The sequence below is a fragment of the Leptonychotes weddellii genome, chromosome 6, assembly GCF_054177405.1.
Source record: "Leptonychotes weddellii isolate Sample4059 chromosome 6, ASM5417740v2, whole genome shotgun sequence".
In the NCBI taxonomy this organism is placed as follows: domain Eukaryota; kingdom Metazoa; phylum Chordata; class Mammalia; order Carnivora; family Phocidae; genus Leptonychotes; species Leptonychotes weddellii.
In genome coordinates, this window is record NC_138374.1 from 129,002,901 (window position 1) to 129,025,078 (window position 22,178).

The 22,178-nt window shown below is 41.9% G+C and overlaps 1 protein-coding gene across 2 annotated transcripts in view; it reads right to left on the reverse strand.

The window, feature by feature from the left end:
• Positions 1-22,178, reverse strand: part of LOC145722073 (uncharacterized) — a 141,531-nt gene that overhangs the window by 66,624 nt on the left and 52,729 nt on the right. The gene's annotated exons all lie outside the window — the stretch shown is intronic.

Here is a 22,178-nt window from a genome sequence, read left to right on the forward strand (position 1 = left end):
ATGAGAGGTGCTTGTGGGAGATGCAGAAGGGGAAGAGGAGAAGGCATTAGTTTATTATGGCTGCTGTAGGCAGATGCAGGAGGGGTTTGCAGATGATTTTCAGAAACCCTCTGAGAATCACCTTGGTGAGATCAGTAGCTGCATTCATTGGCTTTCAGTGTCTCTGGGTGTCCTCCTAAGAATCACCTACCTTGGTGGTAGAGAAAGTGGGGACCCTGGTGGAAGCCCGCTGCTCTCACAGCACTTCTGTGTATCTAGAAAGTGTCCTTCCATTCTTTCCTTCTCCAATCTTCCCAGAGCTGTGCAAGCCTCTCACATGCTGGGTTAAACTCCTTCCACCTCTCAATGCCTCGAGTCATTTCTGGTTTTCTGACCAAACCCTAACCAGTAACAGGTTACCTGATTTCTTAATATTTTGAAGCAAAAACCCATTGTGAGATAACATTCTAGAAAGACAAAGAACTATTCAGTACCTATAAAAAGGGGTTCCAAGAGATTTTGTTATGCCTGAGTAAAATGCTACAAAATGAACAGTAACTTGCTAACACACATTTTTTTTTTCAGACTAAGAATTCAAAATAGACTTTGTATTTCATATATGGGGAGAATAAATGACCTAATTTGAATTGAACCTTTGCTCTGTGCCAAAGCCTTTTATTTCTTTTTAATTTCTCTGCTTTCTCTGCTTTTTGTTGTTACTGTGTGTTGTAATTGGTCAAATATCTCAATGGCCTAGGTTATTATATGGCACAGAATAGTCGTTTAATAAATGTTGAGTAAATGAATCAATGGATGCATGAGTGAAACCTGGTGTGTTTCAAGTACCAAAAGCATCTTAAAGTTTCTTCTGGTATATCTAGTGTTCTGAATTCACTTGAAACTCTCTGTCTTGGGAAGTCTAGGGATACCTAACCAACCTGGGGATTGGCTGTAGCTCCTCAGTCTTCAGTCCACCATGTCTTTGTTTACTCTTCATTCATTCATTCATTCATTCTTCTATTTACTTGCTCATTCATTTATTAAACACACTGATTGTGTACAGACATTATACCAAGCAAAGGAGATCAAATGATAAATGAGGCACAGTTCCTGTCCTCAAGGACATTAGAGTCTAGGGAACTATAAAACAATATAACCTAACTCAGCACACAATGGAAAGAGTGCAGGGCAGATCCATAATCCCTTTTTGAACATTCTTGTGGCCTGGTAGATTTCAGAACAAAGCATTTTTTTCAGCTTTAGAAAGATAATCTGGTACCTATATTGTATATTTTTTAACACTCCCCAAAGTGTCTGAGACAGCACTCCAAAGCCACACACATGAATTTTTCTACAGCAAAAAATATGACTATTCTCACCAAATGGGTTATGTTTGCACCAAACTTAACATTAAAAAAAAATTGGTTTTCAGAGCTTTGTGTATTTTGTGATTATGGAAAAAGCGTTTGGGATCTACAAAATTCACTACGATGTAATGCAAAGAATACAATGGCGGGGGGGGACAAGTTGCTTTGGAGAAGTGTGTGTGAGGGGCTCTATTCCAATTTGGAGTGTGGATAAAAGGGTTCCCAGAGCCCAAAAGCTAAGTAGGAGTTGGTGAGGTGGAGGAAAGGGGTGTTAATAAGATGGAGAAAGATGCTCCTGCAGTGTGATATACTAAAGCAGGTGGTGTGTGAGGCACTGTGGGACCCAAGAGCATTCATGAAACTTCCAGTGATGTGGTGAACGAGAAGATGGGGAGCCTGAAGCTGTGAAGCAGCAATCACCCCAGTTGCAGAACTAAAAGTAAGAAGAGCTAGCTGTCATTCCTGAGTGAGCTCCTTCTGAGCTGGCAAAGCTCCATCACCTCAGGAACTGACATGGTAACTGCTCTTCCTTAGGTTTCAAACCAGCTGCCTCCCAAGGGCAGGTCTATGTAGTTGTGAACTAGAAGCAAAGCCTTCCCTGGCTATCAACTTTCTCTCTAGACCAACATGGCATTGGAAACTCTCCCCAGCAGCCTGAAACCACAGTTTCCCAACTGACTGCTTTATAACCAGGCTCTTAGACAGTCTTGTCACTGTAATGTCCTTATTGTCAAGGGTTCTAATTCACCCCCTGCAGTTTAGAATCAGTGACGGATGCAATTCAGCTTCCTAATCGCTGTTATTTTAACCATAGGGTTAGACGGTTCTGTTTTTCCATCCGCCCCACTCCCCTTTAATTATGCCAGGAACTACCCATGTAAGCGCAAGCCTTGCAGCCATCTGCAAATATAATCCTCACTTCCAATTCCATTTTTATTTTCAACATTCTTCTTTCACTTTTTGAATTAAGCAGCCATAATAGTAGCTGGTGCTACTTTTGGTCTTTGAACCTGTGTTAATCATAAATTTGCCACTTACTAGCTGTCACATCAGACAAATTATTTAGCTTCTCAGATAATTTCTTCTTTTGTAGAATGCAAATATAAAAAACAAATGCACCTCGTTGGGCTGTTGTCAAGATGCTGCATGTGAGGTGCCCAGCCTATGTTGGGTGCTCATTATTGCCACGTACTTTCTGTAATATCATTACCTCTTCTCTTGCTTATTTGAGTATATATCATGTGGCTCTTATTCTCATCTTGTCTCAATGGGATCACAGAATAAAGTTCCTTGTGTCAGTCAACTGGGGACAAATTAGTTCCTCAGATAGGAAACCAGATCTTAGTTGAGATGTTTTCTACAAGTGAACATAGAAATTCTCATTTCTTTCTGGTTCTCATTTCTGAGATTTGGACCTTTTGGAGGACAAATTTCTAAGTATGGGCTCCAGGTGAGTGAGTAATATGATGCCATAGGAGGCAGATGAGGTAAATGAGGCATGTTTAGAGAAAGCCATGTCCATTCAAGGAGCTGTCTAATTTCTGAGACATCCTCACGCAGGGTTGCCTTCCTGCACAGCTCCAAGGGGCCCCATCGTCATCCCAGCTTAGGTGCATGGCACCCTCCCCACCCCAGCCTGCTTCATCAGCCACGCTCCCTGCCACTCTGCAACAAGCACTGTGGTTGTTATTTCAGGAGACGTAAAATTGTTGCACACTCCCTGAGTGTGTGTCCACAGTGACCCAACCCTGGCTATGCTCAGGGCACCTTGCTGTCTGCACTTCAATTCACCGGAAGTAGACTCTTTTCTCTTAGTTTCTATTCTGTAGAAATATTTTGAAGGGAGAGGTGGAATTTGCTCTTGTCCAAAGGCCCCATTAAGAATGCACACTTTTTTTTGGAGTTTCTCTCAAAATTAAAACCTTCTGCTGGGAAAAGATCTTGCACTGGTAACTTTCTTTGCTGTGCTTCCTCTAACAGCAGAGTGTATCTGACTGTCCTCCCCAGTGTAGATCCATTTTTATACACACAATGGAAAATGGAAAATTGGGACAGTTATTCCAAATGCTTATTATTTGTCATCACTACATTGAATTTTATATACATTTTCTTTAATACTAACAACCACCCTATGACACATAAACTTTTACCATTCCCAATATAGAAATGAATGTTAAAAGAAGTTAATGAACTAAAATAAAGTTGGTAAGAGATTGAGGAAAGATCCCACACTACACCTAATTTATCCGAAACCCATACTTCTTTTTTTTTCTCTTTTTTATTATTATTATGTTATGTTAATCACCATACATTACATCATTAGTTTTTGATGTGGTGTTCCATGATTCATTGTTTGTGTATAACACCCAGTGCTCCATGCAGAACGTGCCCTCCTTAATACCCATCACTAGGCTAACCCATCCCCCACCCGCCTCCCCTCTAGAACCCTCAGTTTGTTTTTCAGAGTCCATAGTCTCTCATGGTTTGTCTCCCCCTCCGATTTCCCCCCCTTCATTCTTCCCCTCCTACTATCTTCTTCTTTTTTTTTTTTTAACATATAATGTATTATTTGTCGAAACCCATACTTCTAACCTCTATGTTATACTTCCTCTAAATACAGTGACTGAAACAGAAATGATCTGAATTTAAATGTCTCTGTTCATTTGCACCAGTAGTTGAATCTGCTTGTATAAATGTGATGGCATTTAAGAAAATTGAAAACCTCCAAAAGAAGCTCAGCTGCACAGACTCCATATCCCTATCCATTAGACAATCATGGTTCTTCTGCTCCTCGACATTTAAATTAGTGTCCCTTTCCTTCTGGGAAGTGTTTCTGAGTGCCTGCCCCTTCTCTGTGTTTTTTCCTTTGTCCACACCTTCTTCCCCCTTCCACCTCCACGCACAGGCATAACGGGTCTGGCTTGAGCCAATGCTACTTTGGGATTCAGGCATGCCAGAGTCCTCCTTGTGGAAGTTCAAGGAGACTCTTCAGAGGGTATATTTCCATGAGGCCCAGAGGAGTCTCCTGGGGAAAAAACTCATGCTAAGTGAGTAGAGGGTCAGGCCTACAAACCTGTCCCCACAACACTTCCTCAGTCACCGAAGCAGGATGCTGGCAGAGGGTTGTGTGTAAGGCAGAGAGGGATGGATTCTAAGGCTGCAAAAGGTTCCATGGCTTTTCTTCCTCTAACTCCACCTCACAGACCCTAGACAAAATCGGGGGAATGCAGGGTAGGTGCAGTCTCTGCATGTAGCAATATCCAAATATATTGTTTTTACTCATCTGAAACATGAGGTCCAAAGAAATGGGACTTTCAGTGCCCAGGGGACACAGTGTAGGGAAACAGACACATTCTCCTCACTACTCAGTTTGGAGACATGGAGGATTCTAGAGACCACGGTGCTGCTTGGATCCGTTAAGGCTCTGACTCACTAGCAGTGTGCAGAATGCCGGGTCCCAGGGCCTGACCACGGCAACTGTGATACTAGGGACAAGTGACGTAGGTAGCATGGGACCAGCAGAGACCAGTGACAGCGGCAGTGATTCTGAGCACCCCAAGGCAGGACCCAAGGTGAAGAGGGGTCAGCAGAAGCAAGTGCCACCACCCTGTGCACTCCCACATGGCTTTGCTGGCAGGAAGGGTGAGGGGACTTGTACATGAGCATCTGAGAGACACCCTTGTGGTCATCTAGGGATAAGTGGTTGGCTCAAGACTCCGGAAATGGCAAAGGAGGGAAGTCCTGGAGAAACATCTGCGTTAGTCATGTAATTACATGTATGGTCTTTTCTCTTTGATTTTTATAAGGACCCTCTGAAATTTGGGTTGTTATTTCTGTCTTATTTGAGACGAGGTTGAGGCGAGGTAAATCACCCAAGATCCAATAGCTGGTAAATAATGCAGAGGGGATCAAAAGTCAGATCGTCTGACTTGCCATTCTTTTCCGTACCCTTCTTACTTTTCACAGTTCCATGAAAATGGTTGTCTTGAGTTAATTTATGTTTGTTTCCCTGGCTAATTAGGTTCATGTAATTATACTTTTCCTTTTTGAATTGGCTGTTAGAAATCTAAATAGGATTTATTTTTTATTCTATTGACAATATTAATCTAGGTGGTTAATATATTTACCAGATTTTTCTTTTAACGATTTTAGATGTCCTGTTTCCCTTTTAATTGCCTTTTTTTTTTATATGTTTCTTTTCTGCAAGCTGCTTCAGTCCTTCCAGGAAGCAAATGGGATAGTCCCTTTAAATAAAGAAAGAAATCTATAGACTAAAATCTCGACCAACAGAGTGTGAATCAAGTAGGTTAGTGATTCCCAGGAAATAAACTGAGCAATTCTAGGGTGGATTTCTATGAGATATCACCTAAACTCTGATTTTTTTTTTCCTCCAATAGTCAATGAATTTTACTGACTTCCCAATAGTCCCATAAAATCCTCCCTTTTCATCAATGTTAAATGTTTAAGAGAAGCTTGGCAGGGGTTGGGCAGCCAGACTTCAGCCATGAAACACAGGAAAGGATGTCTAAAGGTTTCTAAGAAATACATGGAAATAAAAAATATGTGCAAACCACTGCAGATTCGAAGTACACAAAGCACACTAAAATGTGCCAAAGTTAAGCTTGGTTGACTCCGTGCTTCTTAGACTTCGTGAATATTCGTCAGCAAGAGTCTGCCATGTGAGTTTGAGAAGGTATGCTTTGAGCATATTGGAAAGATAAGACTTCGTCAGTGAGATAAATAGCACTTGCTAAGAGAGAGAGACAGGAATAGACAAGTCACACACATGTGAATATTAGCAGTTGCTGCTAACTAGAGCTGAGAGGATGTTCCAGAAAGGGGAGGAGAATCGGGTGGTTGGAAGTTCCTGGGGAAGAGAAGAAGAGTCTGAGAACAATTAGGACTTTGGAGTGGCTCTGAATTCAAAAGTGGACGCAATCTGAGAATGGAAATGCCACTTTTGACAGCACAATGGGGACATTATATTACCTCATGGAGGAAGGATGGAGGGGAGTAGAGAAACCACTGAGACAGCCAGACAAAAGCATCATTTAAGTCTCAGAAGGAGCCTCAGTGAAAATGCATGTCAGAACGAGGCTGTGGATTATGCTGAAGATATTTGCAGAGAACCAGAAAACTAATATTTTTTTAAATGATGTGAGATTCTGTGAAGAGGATAACAGTGGTGGCAACAGAGATTCTGGATCTTCCCAAATCCCCACATTAAAAGCAACAAAGCAAAGAGATAGCAACCAAGCAAACAAAAGGCACGGAAAAGAATTTACCACATAACCGGATGGCAGGGTATCTTCATGAATCCCAAAATACAGGTGGGTGAGGACAAATGGCCAACAGCGAGGAGACTGTGTGATATCTGAGTAATAGCTGACATTTGAGTGAGAAGGAGAAAGGAAGTAGCCCTCTACTTTCAACACTTCAGAGCAACAGAAGAGGGAGCTCCTTAAAAATAAACAGAAAAACAAAAACCAACTTGAACTCGGCCCTTGCCTAAAAGTACAAATAAACTAACGTCATAGGAAAATAAGCAACAGAAAATTATCAGGCGAATGCCTCGCAACATTAATATAAGGAAAAGTAGAATAAGAAGCATAATGACATGCTACCAACAATGAAATAAGACTATAAGAAGCAAAATAAGTCCCCCGCAGACAATGAAAGCACTCCGGGAAGATATCTTCCAAAAATAGATTAAAACTATAATATACTATTTCAAAGCAACTAAGGGAATTGAGAAAAGTAGGTAAAACATGAAGGACACATAAGTCATAAATAGAAAAAAAATTCATATAAAGGTGACAACTTAAGAATGATTTCAAAATAAAAGAAACAAAATAAGAAAATAATTAAACTGGAAGGTATATAGCAGACAAACACAACAAATAATGCCATAAGAGAAATAGAAAGGGAAAAGAAAAACTTTAAAAAAAATTAGAATGAATTGAAGAAAGTGATAAAGAGGTTCTGACAAATACTGAAAAAAAGAAAAAAAAAAAAGACCTAATATACAGAAATAGTAGTCTCCAAAGAAGAAAATCAAAGCAAGGAAACAGAACAATTAAGAAATGTTATAATTTGGGGCACCGGGGTGGCTCAATCAGGTAAGTGTCTGACTATTCATTTTGGCTCAGGCCATGATTTCAGGGTCATGAGATTGAGTCCTGCATTGGGCTCTGAGCTCATCGGGGAATCTGCTTGAAGATTCTCTCCCTCTGTCCCCCGCCTCGCATGCCTGCTCTATCTCTCTTTCCCTCTCTCTCTAAAATAAATAAATAAATCTTTAAAAAATTCTCATAATTTAAGGCACCTTTCCTAAAATTAAAAATAAATATTTAAAATAAAATATTAAAAGAGCACACCATGTTTCTGAGAATCCTGACTCAAAAGATCTGTTCTAGTAAAGACCAGGCAGATTCCTGTCTCCCAGTGGTGAACTGGTGGTTAGAGGAATGCTCTAGCAGGATTGATGTATCTGAAAATTTGGAAATATGGAGCAAACTGTAGATACAAAGATAACCATATTGGATGACTATTTTTGAACACCACTGATGTACTACGAAGGGCTAGTGAACAGCTGACAGTGAGTAGCACACGACTGAACGGCAGGTGTGAAAGGATAAGAGCAAAGACAAGACTTCTATCAATAAGGAAAAAATCAGAAAATATTCTTCCCATGTGCCCTTCCTAAGGAATAAGCTTCAAGCAAACAAAATGACCAGATAGACATCAACATGAGGACTGTTGATGTGTATTAAGTATGGAGTTACTAGGAGAACCAAGGTTAGTTATATAAGTGTGAAAATGAAGACATTGTACTATGGGATGATCTGACAACTATTTAAAAATTGAAGTGGACAGATGGATAACATATATGATTTAAAAATATTTTTACTAATCATAATTGATGTTATTACTATCTGAGATTATTATATTGAATATGAAATAAAACAAGCAGTAATCTCAGATTATTGTAATTCTGCAATCGCCTGTGTCATTCAGAACCAGGATTTTGAGTGTGATAGAAAGGAGAAACAGATGTAATATCAAAAAGTTAAATAAAAAGTCTGGTAGTTCTGAATTAAACTGGAAATATGACTGTGAACTCACATAGTAATAGGTATACAGATAGTTGATAGATGATAGATAGATGATATAGATAGATAGATAAATAGATGATAGATATAGATGGATAGATGGATAGATAGACAGACAGACAGACAGATAGATAGATAGATAGATAGATAGATGATAAATGCCTAGAAACAATGACCAGCCAGTAACAGTGAGCACCCCTAATGTCCAGATTACGCTTTTGAAGTACAATTTTTTATCAGTGCTTCTTGGAGAAAAATCTGATTCCACATCAGAGGCAGTAAAAGTCAGAAAGAGCCTGGACCATCTTAACATACCAAAAAGCAAGAAAGCTATCAGAGACTACTATTAGGATCATGCGAAAAGGACTCAGGGGATATGTTCAAAACACTTCCATTGGCCAAAGATAGAATAATTTTGACTTCAAGAAGTAAGAGTCATATATGTTGATGCTCATAAAATATCTTTCAATTTTTGTGTCAATAAGGAGATTTAAAATGATATAAAACCAGTTGCTTTGAAAACTGGGTAAATAAAAGGAAGGAATCAAGTATTTTTCCTGTTTTTCCTCTGTGAACTATACCACTGGATAACTACATAGTAGATGAAGGGAAGCATCTTTTTATAGAAGTCTTCTACCTGATCAACAAAAACAAAATAAATTAAAATACCACCATTTTGCAATCCATAATGGACTTATGTTATCAATGGCTAATACCTTTGAAACCAAAAGCAAAAACCAGACACCGTGTGCACCCTGAGGAAAGACCACAACACCACCATTGATAATATTGAACTTGAGACTAGCAAAGCCTCTAGATCCGGCTGCCCATTTTCAAGAAATAGCGAGGACAGAGAAACATGTTGAACTACACCATGAGCGTGCCATCTGCAAAATCCAGGCTTGGGAAACTCCAGAGCTCAAATAATCAGTTGTTCAATGATTTAAGGAAACAGAAGAATTGGAGAGGGGAAATTTAAATGAGAAGAGACTTAATGCACTTATGTTTATGGCACCGTTATTTACAATAGCCAATGTAGAAGTGGATAAATGGATAGACAATATGTGATATATCTATACAATGGAGTATCATTCAGCCTTAGAGAGGAAGCCAGTTCTGACGCATGCTCTATGTGTGAGCCTTGATGACATGCTGATATATAGTCACAAAAGGGTAACTACCGCTTGATTCCACTTACGCGGGGTACCTGGAACAATCAAATGCATAGGGACAGCAAGTAGGAGAGTGGTTGCCAGGGGTCGGAGGAAGGAGGAATGGGAAGTTATTGTTTTTAATGAGGACAGAACTTCAGTTTTGCAAGGTAAAGAGAAGGAAGGTGGTGATGGTTGTGCACCAATGTGAATGTCCTTAATGCCACTGAATTGAATACTTAAAAATGGTTAACGTTTTACATTGTGTACATTTAACCACAATTAAAAATGCTTAATTAATAAAAAAGAGACTTAGAAGAAAAAGAGATGTTTGATGGGCAAGTCTAAACTCTAGTGTCTAGGCGATAAAACTTTAAAGAAATGCAAGGAAGTTCCTGCTTAAGAAAAAAAACAGGATATTGGTTATGTGACCAGGTTGGAGCGGGCTGTAACCGACGTTCCTCACACTTGTGGTTACTCAGACCAGGGGGGAGGAGAGGCGAGGCACAGGAGGCCTCCAATGGTCCACATTGCCTGCAGGCTCAATCTTGAAATGTAGGGATTTGGGCTGCGCGGGCCAAGAAGGGTCAGGGCAAAGCTACTGAAAGGTGTGTGTGGTTGCCAAAGTGCAGGACTGACTAAAATCGGGCCAGCTGGGGGAAAGAGCAGGGAGTACCAGGCCTCAAATGTTAGGCTCAGACACTTGGGCTTGCGAGGCCAGGAACCCTCAGGCCAAGCGCGGGGTCTAACTCAATCCCTGGGCCAGAACAGGGCCTGACACGAGGTAAGAATCAAATCGCTAAGCCAGTGCATTAGGGTCAATAACATGTGGCTAAAAGGGAACGGTATGGATGCTTGCACTTCATACAATCCTATTTGAAAAGAAGGATAAACCATTGTGATTCTGAAGAATTAAGTTTATTTATTTATTTTTTAAAGATTTTATTTATTTATTTGTCAGAGAGAGAAAGAGCACAAGCAGGGGGAGTGGCAGGCAGAGGGAGAAGCAGGCTCCCTGCTGAGCAAGGAACCCGATGTGGGACTCGATCCCGGGACCCCGGGATCATGACCTGAGCCGAAGGCAGACGCTTAACCGACTGAGCCACCCAGGCGTCCCATGAAGAATTAAGTTTAAAAGAAAAGTACCATAAAACTAAAGGTCACATTTGACAAATAAAATTCCCTTTGTCTTACATCTTGCAAATTATCACTCAGTAAATTTTGCAATGCAATTTTTTTTCTTACTTCTTTGAGTGTAATCGGTATCCCTATTTTTTTGATCTTCTCGGGGTGATTTTCTTTTCTCCCCAAAAACCCATTTGAGTTTTATACCAATTTATACTTGCTTCCATCCTGTTTGTTAAGTTTAAAATGGCCATAGGCGAGAAGACAAAATAATCACCTAAAATGCTGGGACCTGACTCATTGACAGTGGGTCTTTAAATAAAATATGGGGTCTAAGTGGAGTAAGTCAGAGGCCGAAGAGCCCAAACACGTCATACATGAGTTGTCCACGTGCACCCAGTGATCTAGGAAATGGGTAAGTTCCCTGAGACAGCTGTCCTTCCAGAAAACAGCACCACTGACAAAGCAGAAACTGAGCAGAGGTCACGTTTCTCCTCCACACTGACTCAAGAAACAGCCCGGCCACGGCCAGAGCCACAGACACTGGCGCCTGGTCGGACCGCAGCTGCGTGGTGTCTATGTACCACCCACGCTGTGGGCCTCCTACCCACACTGGATGAACAGACGTAACAGAACCACCCAGAGCACAAACACCATTCCGAGGACATTCAACTTCACATCATAATAAGAATTTAGGCTTGCACCTCAAGTGACAGGAAGCAGTGTTGACCTGTATTCTGGTTGGGAAGTTCTTCTCTGGATGGCTATGATAGCCACCTGCCATGGTGGCCCTGACCTTGGCCAGCTGATAGGTCTGTGGTGTGAAGCTGGGGAAGACCACGAAACCACGGAAGCTGAGCGCCCAAAGGAAGGGCGTGCAGGCTGGCAAACTTTAAGAGGCACGACCAGGCCAGGTGACCACAACACCCACCAGAGCCAAGCTCACAGGGGGCTCCTTTTGTTGAGGAACATGACGCAGATGGACACCAGCGGATTGAGGAGGACCTGGTGTCACCTGCTGCCCAGCCCAGGAGAGGCGCATGCCCACCCCTTCCAGGTGACGGGCTGTCTCTGCATGGGCACATGGGCTCTGCCGACCCATTCCAATGACGGACTCTTGAAGACCAAAAACTACAATTGTAAGAAATTCAGGTCTTGCGGCAGGGTGGGGGTAGATATGTTAGTTTACAAAAGATTTGGCATTCCTCGTGGATCCAAGGATCACTTCATTTGGACATCTCTTTGCTTTGCCCGTGGGAGCAGGTGTCCTGAGCTAGTGCTCAGGGTAGGATGCAGCAGGTTCTGCCCAGTAGAGTATCACTCTTGTCCCTTCCACGGGACCTTATGCAAGCCCTCTCTTTGATACAGTTGTTGGTATAAAAATGTGCTAGAAGTCTTGAGGAGAACCTTAAACTCTGAAATCACACATGATCTCAAAGAATGCAGCGTCCGGGCCTCCTTCCTGAGAGACACGTGTGCCCGGCAGACAGCTCCAGTTCTAGCTTGAATCTTACTAGCTGTGTGGCCTCAGGTACCTTACGCTCTCTGTGCCTCAGTGTTCTCCTATGTAAAATGGTAATATTATTAGTAGTCAGTTCGTGTGATTGTGAGGATTAGTAAGTATGCTTGGCACTCAGTGGACACTTTTGTTAGCGATCATGAATTATAATCACTCATTTCAGAAGGCCCTCGGAAGGACCATGCTTTTAGGTAATTTCTAAAACTGTATAATGAATACATACACATTTCAGTTAAAAATTACATTAAAATATAATTAAGGTACGTTTCTGTTGTGAGATTAATTTTAAACTATTCTTCAAACAAAGTTTCTAGTGTAAGTTTAGAAATATTCCAGCTTTGTCTCTGAATGAACTGTTGGTTAACCGTAAAAGAGTGATTCTCGATCAGGGGTGATTTTGATGATTTGATGTGTCAATGACTGGAGACGTTTTTGCTTGTCACCGCTGGGGGTACTGCTGGATGTGGGCCTGTCCATCTACGGATCTATAGCCCAGAGATGCTGCTGAACATCTCCCCTTTCAACAGGCAGCCCCTTTACAACAAAGAATTACCTGGCCTCAAGTGTCATGAGTGCCAATATTGAGAAGCTTCTCTAAAAGTACTTAGTAAACAGAAGTCACTAGCAAACAACTGATTTTCCATTAGGGGAAAGAACATCTTCTCTTCAAAAGGAAGGTGGTTCGTGAAGACAAATGGGCAACCTGGAAAGATAGAAGTCGAGCTTGTTGTGCCAATGTGTGATTGCTGCTAGCGTGTAACTCTGAGCATCCTTTCTGCGCTGATGTTTTGTGGGGAGGGTGTCCAGAGAATCAAGGGAAAGAGAACAGAAGAAACAGAAAAATGAGTCTATGCATTTAAGTATAAAAGTGTAAAATGCTTGCTTCTGTGATAAAAACAAACCGAAAGAAACAAACGAACAACAACAAAACACGCAGCACTGACACACAAGAAAAACCATTTCTGCGGTTCCAGAACTAAGTCGATTAGAAGTCTCGAGGCTTCGTTGGGATAGCTCTAACTCTAAGCCAAAAATTGAGTTGAAATGAGCCTTCCACTTCCCTCTTTCTTATTAAGATATTAACCATGTGCATTAGAAAATGAAGCAGAAAACTTTTAAGAACAAAGTGTTAAATAAAAACAAGTTATCGGAGAAGTAGCTACTTAAATATCTTTATGTATGACTGAGTCTTCATAAACACAGGTGTAAAAACCTGGGAAGTCTGTATTGCTGTAATCAGAGATATCCAGGCTGTTACATTTGGGTTTTTAAATGTCTGGGCTAAAGATGTTTGAGCTCCATAATAAACGAAAGCCACTAAGTTTGGGGGTGATTTGTTCTACACCATTATGGTGGCAGCAGTAATAGATCAACAGGCCTTGATGATTTTGCTTTTAAATGAATTCACTACAAATGGGATTCTACATAGATATTTGCAAATTCTTTTTTTTTTTTTTTTTCCTCCCTACGGGGATAATGACTGTCACTTCTGTGTTTTGAGTTGCTGACCGTCGTGTTTGTCAGAGACTGGAACTGCCTCTGGGAGGCCAGACGTCTACAAGTCTTAATGCTTGAGAGGTTTAAAAACGTCCTTCAGATCACTTTAGAATTCTTTCAGGCCTTCAGATAACAGTGGCCTTCACTCGACTGCATGTGAGGCTTTTGAAACTGAACAGGTTCTGGGCTAGAAAACAGTGGGTGTGTACTATTACCCATTGCGTTCCGGGGAAAAGTGGAGTGGCTTCAGGATTTCCATCCTTGAATTTCCAGGAACATTTCTTCCATTTGGCTTGTGAGATTAGGGATTTAGCAAAGAAGGGACAAAGCGGCACTTGAATAGGCAACTGATGAGCTGCTTAAACAAAGTTTATTGATTCTCCGCAATCAGAAATCTCATTTACATAAAAGGAGGATAATTAAATGGCATTTTAATTGTGATCTCTCCTAATTTAATTGAATCTCAACACTTAAGTCAATGGTGGGAGTGCAAAGGCAATTTCTTCTAGAAAGGTTTTAAAATTAATTTTCCTCCTTATTCACTGGAGGGAAGGGGGCGATAGGACCCGATGTGAACGGACTATTAAATGAACCAGTGCTAGCTTTTGGACAAGCAAATTACATGGGTCCAACAAGCTTGGGAAGGTTGCCAGCTGAATTTAGGTGTATTTAGTTGTCACTGGTGAATTTAAATGTGGAGGTGGACGTAGAAGGAGTGTTGTGTTATAAGCTACAGACAAACATCTTTAGTGGTGTTTTTTTCCTCTCGAGTATGAGGTGGACAAAATGAGCTTGAGAAGCAGTCACCTAAAGTTGAGATCACTAGAATCGGAGAATGCTAGAATTTGAAGCCACCTGAGAGGCCTGCAAACCCGGTCCAACCTGCCACATGAGGATATGGAAACCCTCAGGAGTCCAGTGATCTACCCAAGGTTGTACAGATAGTGAATTCCAGAGCTGAGTGATCCCTGATACCTAATGTTAGGTACTTCCCAGACAGATTGAAGAAAGATGGTCTGACTGAAAGTTCCTGAACACAGAAATCATTCATTATGGTCTTATATGTATAGGTGGGACCTAGTGACCTTCAAAGGCAGAAATAGCTCCTGCTTTTGCTTTGCTATGGCCTCAGTGCACCTTTGGGGGCCCTGCTGGTGGGAGAGGCCACCTGACCATTGCCTTTCCCACTGAGGGTTCTCCCAGAGCATTGCTTCTCCTGGGTCCCGGCCCCTTCTGGAGTCCACGGTTCTGCAGACTCTCTTCTGACAAAGCTGCCATGGGTGTCCCCTGGCCTCATGATCGTGTCTGTCCAGGAGGCGTGGTTGTCCGGGCCAAGAGTGTAGGTCAGTGGCTCCTGGCAGGCATCCTGCCAGCCGCCCGAGCGGAAACTCTGGCCCCAGCACTTCCGCGAGAAGAGAACACGCCAGGGGCAGTGTGCGGCTGGGGGCACATGTGCACATGCTCACTGGCCTGGCCAGAATCTTTGCCAATGCCCTGATTCTCCGCATCGTCACAGGAAGCATGAGAAAAGCCTCCTTCATCTGCCAGACGCGGGCTACCCTGAAACACAAAGTGCCTCAGCCTTGTCTGGTCTTTGAGGGGGTTGGGGTCTGTTTATTTTTGTAGTTCCTTATTCTTTACTCTCATTTCAAGTGGCAAGCACCTTATCCAGTTTTCTCAGTGGAGCGGGAACAGACTGATGGGCCCTCTGGGTGTTCGGGAACGAAAGGTCATCCATCCACTGTGCAAGCACATCCACTCTCGCGGAGAAAGCCCAGACAGTCTGTGACCTGATAAAGCTCCTCATGTGGGGCCCCTCGGCCAGGCCAGGCCACATGCTTTCCGGGGGTGGGGGTGGTGCTGAGAAGCCAGGAGGACCAACTCAAGGTTAGGACATGGACGGGGGTCGCAAGCCAAAAGGACAGAGAAGGTGGGAGGGGGTAGTTAACAGTATTTACAGCAGGAGGGAGAGAGTGGGGCTGGGGGATGTGTGGTCGATCGGGGGGAGGTAGGTGGTAGAAGGGGACGAGCTGCTTCTTTCTCCTTGAGAAATATTTCTAACAGGAGGGCATCCAGGCAGGAAGAAAGCAGGCCTCCATTCTATTCTATCCGGTTAACACCAAATACATGTGTTTACTTCCAGAAGCACAGTTTTGTTTATTCATCAACTGATCAGTGAGCAAGCTAACGCAGTGACTAAAAGCTCAGCCTCCTGAGTCTAACTGACATGAATTTGAGACTCATTAACAATTGACTGCATTTTCCAAGGCTTTGATTCTCTCATTATAAAATGAAAAAAGAATACTAGCTACTTCATGGAGTTACTGTGAGTAGTCAGGTAGTGTACGAGCGTGCGTGGCAAAATGTCTAACATGCAGTTCCTTCTCAAGTATTAGCCGTTGTTATTATGTGGAGGAGTAACAGGATGCCATAGCACCCACAGGACTTAAAGAGACACAAAGGACAGGAATCTCCCTCAAGGAACTTACAGTCGGCTTGAGGATAGTTGTTTTGTTTTTTTTAAGATTTTATTTTTATTTGAGAGAGAGAATGTGAGCAAGAGAGCACAAGCAGGGGGAGCAGCAGAGGGAGAGGGAGAAGCAGGGAGCCTGATGCGGGACTCGATCCCAGGACCCTGAGATCATGACCTAAGCCGAAGGCAGCTGCTTAACCAACTGAGCTACCCTGGCGCCCCTTGAGATAGACTAACATACATGAAACAATACAGAACAGCCAAAGCAAAATGCATGCAACACACTGAGGTTCTACATGGCTTTACAAAGTCCACAGACATGAAAAGCCAAGGTGGTATGGCTAGTCATCAGTGAAGTGGTATATATAAGTAGGTGCTAGAGATGGACAGCTGTATTGTGCGTACGAATCCCACAGAGATCTCCTAATAATGTAGATCATAGCTTGGTACTGAAATGGGACCTTGGACTCTGCATTTCTAAGAAGCTCCTAGATGGTGTCCATGTTGCTGGTCAAACCACCCGTCGGGTAGCAAGGACTTAGAGAGGTGTTGGAGTACGTTCCAAGCAGCTTATGCTGTACCTATTAAGTATTAAACACAGAGGAGGACAAAAGTGAGAAGGAAAGAAAAGCCAAGAGAAATAGGCCGTCAGGTCTCAGCTCATCAGGAGTTTTTTTCCCCCCTTCCCAAATTGTCATTGATCATGAAAACATCATCATCACTGCCACCAGAAACAACAACAGCAACTGTTATCTACGCGAAACAATGAGGGGGGAAATAGATAAGGGGGCAATCACCATGTGGCAGGACTAGTTAGGGAGGGTTTCCTGGGTAAGTGACATTTAAGTCCAAAGCTAAAATTCTGGCAGATGAAGGAGCCCCTCCTCCTCCCCGGGGAGCAGGGGAGGTAGATGGTAACAACACTCAGGAACAGGGCCTCCCAGCTCGACATCCTTTACTTCTGACTCTTTCTTATCACACAATTACTCATGTGTTGCTCTGATTAGTTTTGGGGATAACTTATTCAAATGTTTCTGCAGCGGTCCCTCCCCACCCAACACGCAAGTAAGTTCCTCTCTCCTGGTACTAGGGATCAAAATTCTATTCTTCTTGAGTCTTCGGTTTATCACTGGATTAAATTTAAGCCAGGTTTACTTTTCCAGAAAGAAAATAAAGCCTAGAAAAGAGCCCGTTCCCCAGGTTGCAAACCATGAACATGTTCTTGAGGTTGAAAGCATTGCAGAAATGCAGAAATCAAGGACGTGTTGTCTGTGTGAGTTGTGTAACTCTACGTAACAATGTGTGTTCCTTCTGATTTATAATAATACTAGGTGCATTGGATGAACTGCTTCCGTGAGGGAAAGAAAACTGCCTTGGGCTCTTACCCAGCTAAGCAGATCTTAAAACAAATGCTTTGCATTGTTCCTTCTTCCTTGGTATATTTCCGAAATCTTACCAACTTTTCTCCAGGAAGCAAATTGAGGGAGAAATTGCAGGGAGGGAAAATAGTTGGCTTATTGCCTACATGGATCTATTCTGTAAACCCACATGTAGTGACCAGAAGGGCATTTTGTCCCTGGGACCAGAACAAACAGGACTTGGAGAGAGGCCTGACCAATCCAGAGACCTTGGCCATTGGAAGAATAGAAGGCTTCCCAGAGGGAGTGATTTCAGGAGGCTTAAAAGGATTCCTTAGACCAAATCCTCCCCCATCATGCTTACTTATTACAGAAATTCATAGACTATGGAACAAAGACTTTGATTTTGTAATTAGAGAGATTAATAATAATTGCCTGCATTTTGGAGCCTTTTCACCCTTGATGGCAGGATGACAGCCAAACACAGCAACAAGTACCATAATAGTTTGTCTTTTTGGAAATCACACTTCCCTCATATTGGCTTTTATGTTCTATAATGGCTTTTCTGTTTTATCGCCTCTTTGCATCTTGCGCTCTGATTACTTCAGCTTCAACAATCAGTCCTTCAAAGGTCACAGGGAGAAATCAAAGCGCCTGCCTTTTCAAATGCTAGTGGCTTGGGTCTTGTTTCCTTTGTCTTTTTTTTTTTTTTTTTCATCCTACTCACCACATCAATTGGAGACTGACTTTCCTAGAAATGAGGATCCTCTGTTTATCTACCAGACTGGAGCTCCACACACTGCTGACTAGTCCCATCTTAGGCAATGTCAGGCTTCTCATCCAAGGAAATTTCAAAACAGCTGTTTCTATGCAAACACAAGAATCCTTAATTGCTGATTTTTTCAAAATATCTGTTGAAGTGTGACCATTTTTCCCCCAAGTCGACATAGGGTGGGGGGACAGATTTCATCATTTCAAGTGTGATTTTTTCATGGTTTTATAGATGAAAAGTGGAAGAGAGTGTGACACCCCACGGCAAAAGAAAGAACAGTTCCCCCATTCCCTGGCTCCCCAGAGGATGTGATGACTCAGGTAACCAAAGTGGCCCTCGACTCCGGCCCCCAGTCCTACCCACTGAGAACTTGGACTGCCAAAGACCAAACAGATAAGGAATCAATTGACAGGCCAGATCTGGAGCCTCTGACCTCCCTTCTTCTACTCCATTATAGCTCATTGTCTCTGAGAAACAAGCAAGGGAAAACTTAACCCCAAGGAGTAGAGTGATTGAACTAGACTATACTAAGATATCAAGGGTGCCTGGCTGGCTCAGTCTGTAGAGATGCGACTCTTAATCACAGGGTCTTAAGTTCAAGCCCACGTTGGGTATAGAGCCTACTTAATTAAAAAAAAAAATCTTTAGCTGTATTGAGATATCTGTGTAGCATGTCTTTGAGAAAATCTCAACCAAGGCAATAAGCAGATCCTGAAAAATCAATGGCCCAGCTCTGATAGTCCCATCATTTCCCGAGCTACTTCAGGATTGGTTGGGAGCAGCCCGAGGAAGCATGGCCTCTGCATAAACACTGGGATGACCTGAAGACACAGTGGCTGGGAAGTTGTTAACAATCATGCTCTTTGCATGATTCCCTCATATCTGGGATATCTGAGTAGTGCACTGTGAGGACCACCAATGGGCCCTTAACTGTGCATAAAGTTCATATCATGAAGACAGGGAAGAATTATTTTAATTAGAGAAACTAATGTGAACTCATGTGAATGGAGATAAGAAGATCATAAAAACAAAAGAATTTATGAAGAAGAGTACAACATGCATGCACGCATACTATCAGCAAGCTTTAAACTAAAGCTTAAAAAAAATCTCTGAGGGGGGAAAAGGACTCTTTAAAAAAAAAACAACACTGTTGAAGCATGAAGAAAAATGAGAAAACTATAGCTCCCTTTCTTGGAAAAGATGGAACAACATGAAAGTATTCATTTACTCACGCAACCAAAACCTACTGAATATCCCAGGACACACAGAATTCAACTAAGCACCAGGGAAAAAGATAAAAGATATTTTCTCTTTTCCATTAATATAGAGAGAATCTTACCAAGCTATAAACCAAAGATGGCAAAGGGGCGGGGGGAGAAAATGTGGTGGTGGTGGTGAAGAGATGAAGAAAGAGGAGAAAAATGGCATTGGTAAATAGTCACAAAATCTTTGGGTGCAAATTCATGGCCCCCCTTAAAAGGGGGGATGCTAGGTTTCTGAGTTCACCAGATTATAAACTCCTCTAATTCATACCTGTCTTCTGGAATAGAAGAATGATTTTTCAGACAGGAACAAATAGAACAAATATTCACTAGAATAAGTGAAAAAACACTGTGGGAAAGTACAAGCTGTTCTTGGTGTGTTTATGTCTATTGGTTGTAACAAATTCACCTCAGGATACTCAGGGGGTATATAAAGAACGCAGCTAAATCACATCTGTTTTCTGAAAAAAAAAAAAACAACAACAACAAAACAAAACAACAGCAACAACAACGTAGAGAACAAAACACATGTTGGATAAATGATAGCACAGTATCTCTAAAGGGGAAAAATATAAACTGACAAACATGTTAGTAATCCTAAGTATTATTCTAGAACAGGTTATATGTACTTAGGAATGGAGAAGTGGTCTCTAGTTACCAATATGCATTTAGTAAAAGCAGAGCATAACAAACTAACCATGTATCCTTTTGTAATTGGTTAGCACTAGACTGGCAGGGTAGGGGAATAGAATGAACATCATATTCTGTAATTTGGCCAAGAATTCATAGATTATCTCATATGACCATTTATATTGGACAGAGCAGTGCAAGCTACATGATAATACAGCCAAGGACATATGCAAATGCTTTGTTCCTGGACCTAAGGGACCTTTACCTCTAGACTGATGTCTTCATTGGTGTTTTTTAAGACTCAATCTGGCCAATGTCCACTTCAGTGTTGTATCAGTGACTATGACAATTTCCTAGAGAGCACGTAGTTACAAGATGGGAATAGCACCAAGCTAAGGGTATAGCTAATATTGTCACAAAAGAATCAGGATCTAAAATTGATGGATTTAAGTTGGGGCCTTTTGTGTTTGTTAAATTTGGGTTTAATGGAGCTTGGACATTCAGAACATAATAATATCGTTTCATTTCAGGTAGGTTAGGCCATGCTTTCAATAGTACCACGTGTACTCCTGGGTGCCATATTTTTAATAATATATTTACAGACTGCACCTGTCCTGATGAGAAAGACAGAATGATAAAAGACCTCAAAATAATTCAATATAAGGAATGATTAAGGAACTGGGGAGTGTTCAACATGGAGAAGTAATTTCATGCTGTTCATGCTATTAAAATTATTCAGAAGGATTACATAAAAAGAGAACGACACATGTTCTCTGTGGCTCAGGAGGAAAGAACAGGGGCAATTGAATATACATTACAGGAAAATGCTGACTTAGCGTAAAGAAGATTTTTTTTTTTTTTACCACTGATTGCCAAAAAACAATGGAAAGGAGATGTCTGGGGAGTATGACGAATATCCCATTGTGAGAGGTATCGAAGTAAATATTCAAGGGGGTAACTCAAAGACCACCTGGTAATGTCTTAAAGAGAGCCACAACTTAGGATTTAGTTGGACTAAATGCACTTTAAAGTACGCTAAAGTGGAAAGAAATTCTGAATAGAGGCAGGGGTCCTTGAACCTGGCTCTCAGCTTCCTTCATGGGCCCTTCTTGAGTTTTTCTAATCAAAAATTCTGATGCTGTCATGCTGTGGGACTTTTAAGTTCATTTCCATGATCCTGTGCAAGTCCAGATAAATTAGGGTATGCTGCAGCATCTAGCAACTCCAAAATCTCAGTGGCTCAAAGTAACAAAGATTTGTTTCTTACTCATACTACGTGCCCACCTCGGGTTGATGGAGGGCCTTAAGGATCTGAAGCATTTTGATTTGTGTAGCTGGTAGAGGGAGAATTCTGTACATTATGCACTGGCTTTTGCAGGCTCCTGCCTGTCTAGAACTACTCACAAGATGCCCTCAACCATAAGGACAGCAGGCAAGGGACGCTCTTCCCTGCACTCAGAGAGGAAGCCGGTTATCCTGAGCAGTCACTAATGACTACTTGAAACTCAGATAGGTAGATTCATGCCCTCAGAGAACAAAAGAATGCAAAGAAGTAGCACCAATTTCTCTTCTGGAATCAGGTCATGTTCTTGTCCTGAACTTTCTCTGTAACTCTGGGTAGACCGCTTTACCTTTTCATACCTCCATTTCTACCAAACAGGGGAAGAATATTTCTTTCTCTCTCTCAGTATGCTGTTTCAGGACAATGAGTCAACAAGTATAAATGCAATTCAGAACATCTCAACAGCCACACACATGGAGTGGGTAATGAACACTCCCTGCCCAACACCTAAGAGAAACAGCATATGGCTGATAGTTCCCTGTATATTGAATGTGTTTTCATAAATTATTTTTTTAAATGTGGGGAGCACTCCTACCTGTGCATCTTAATATTCTTTTACCTGTTTCCCCCACTTTCCAGAGATAAATGCAG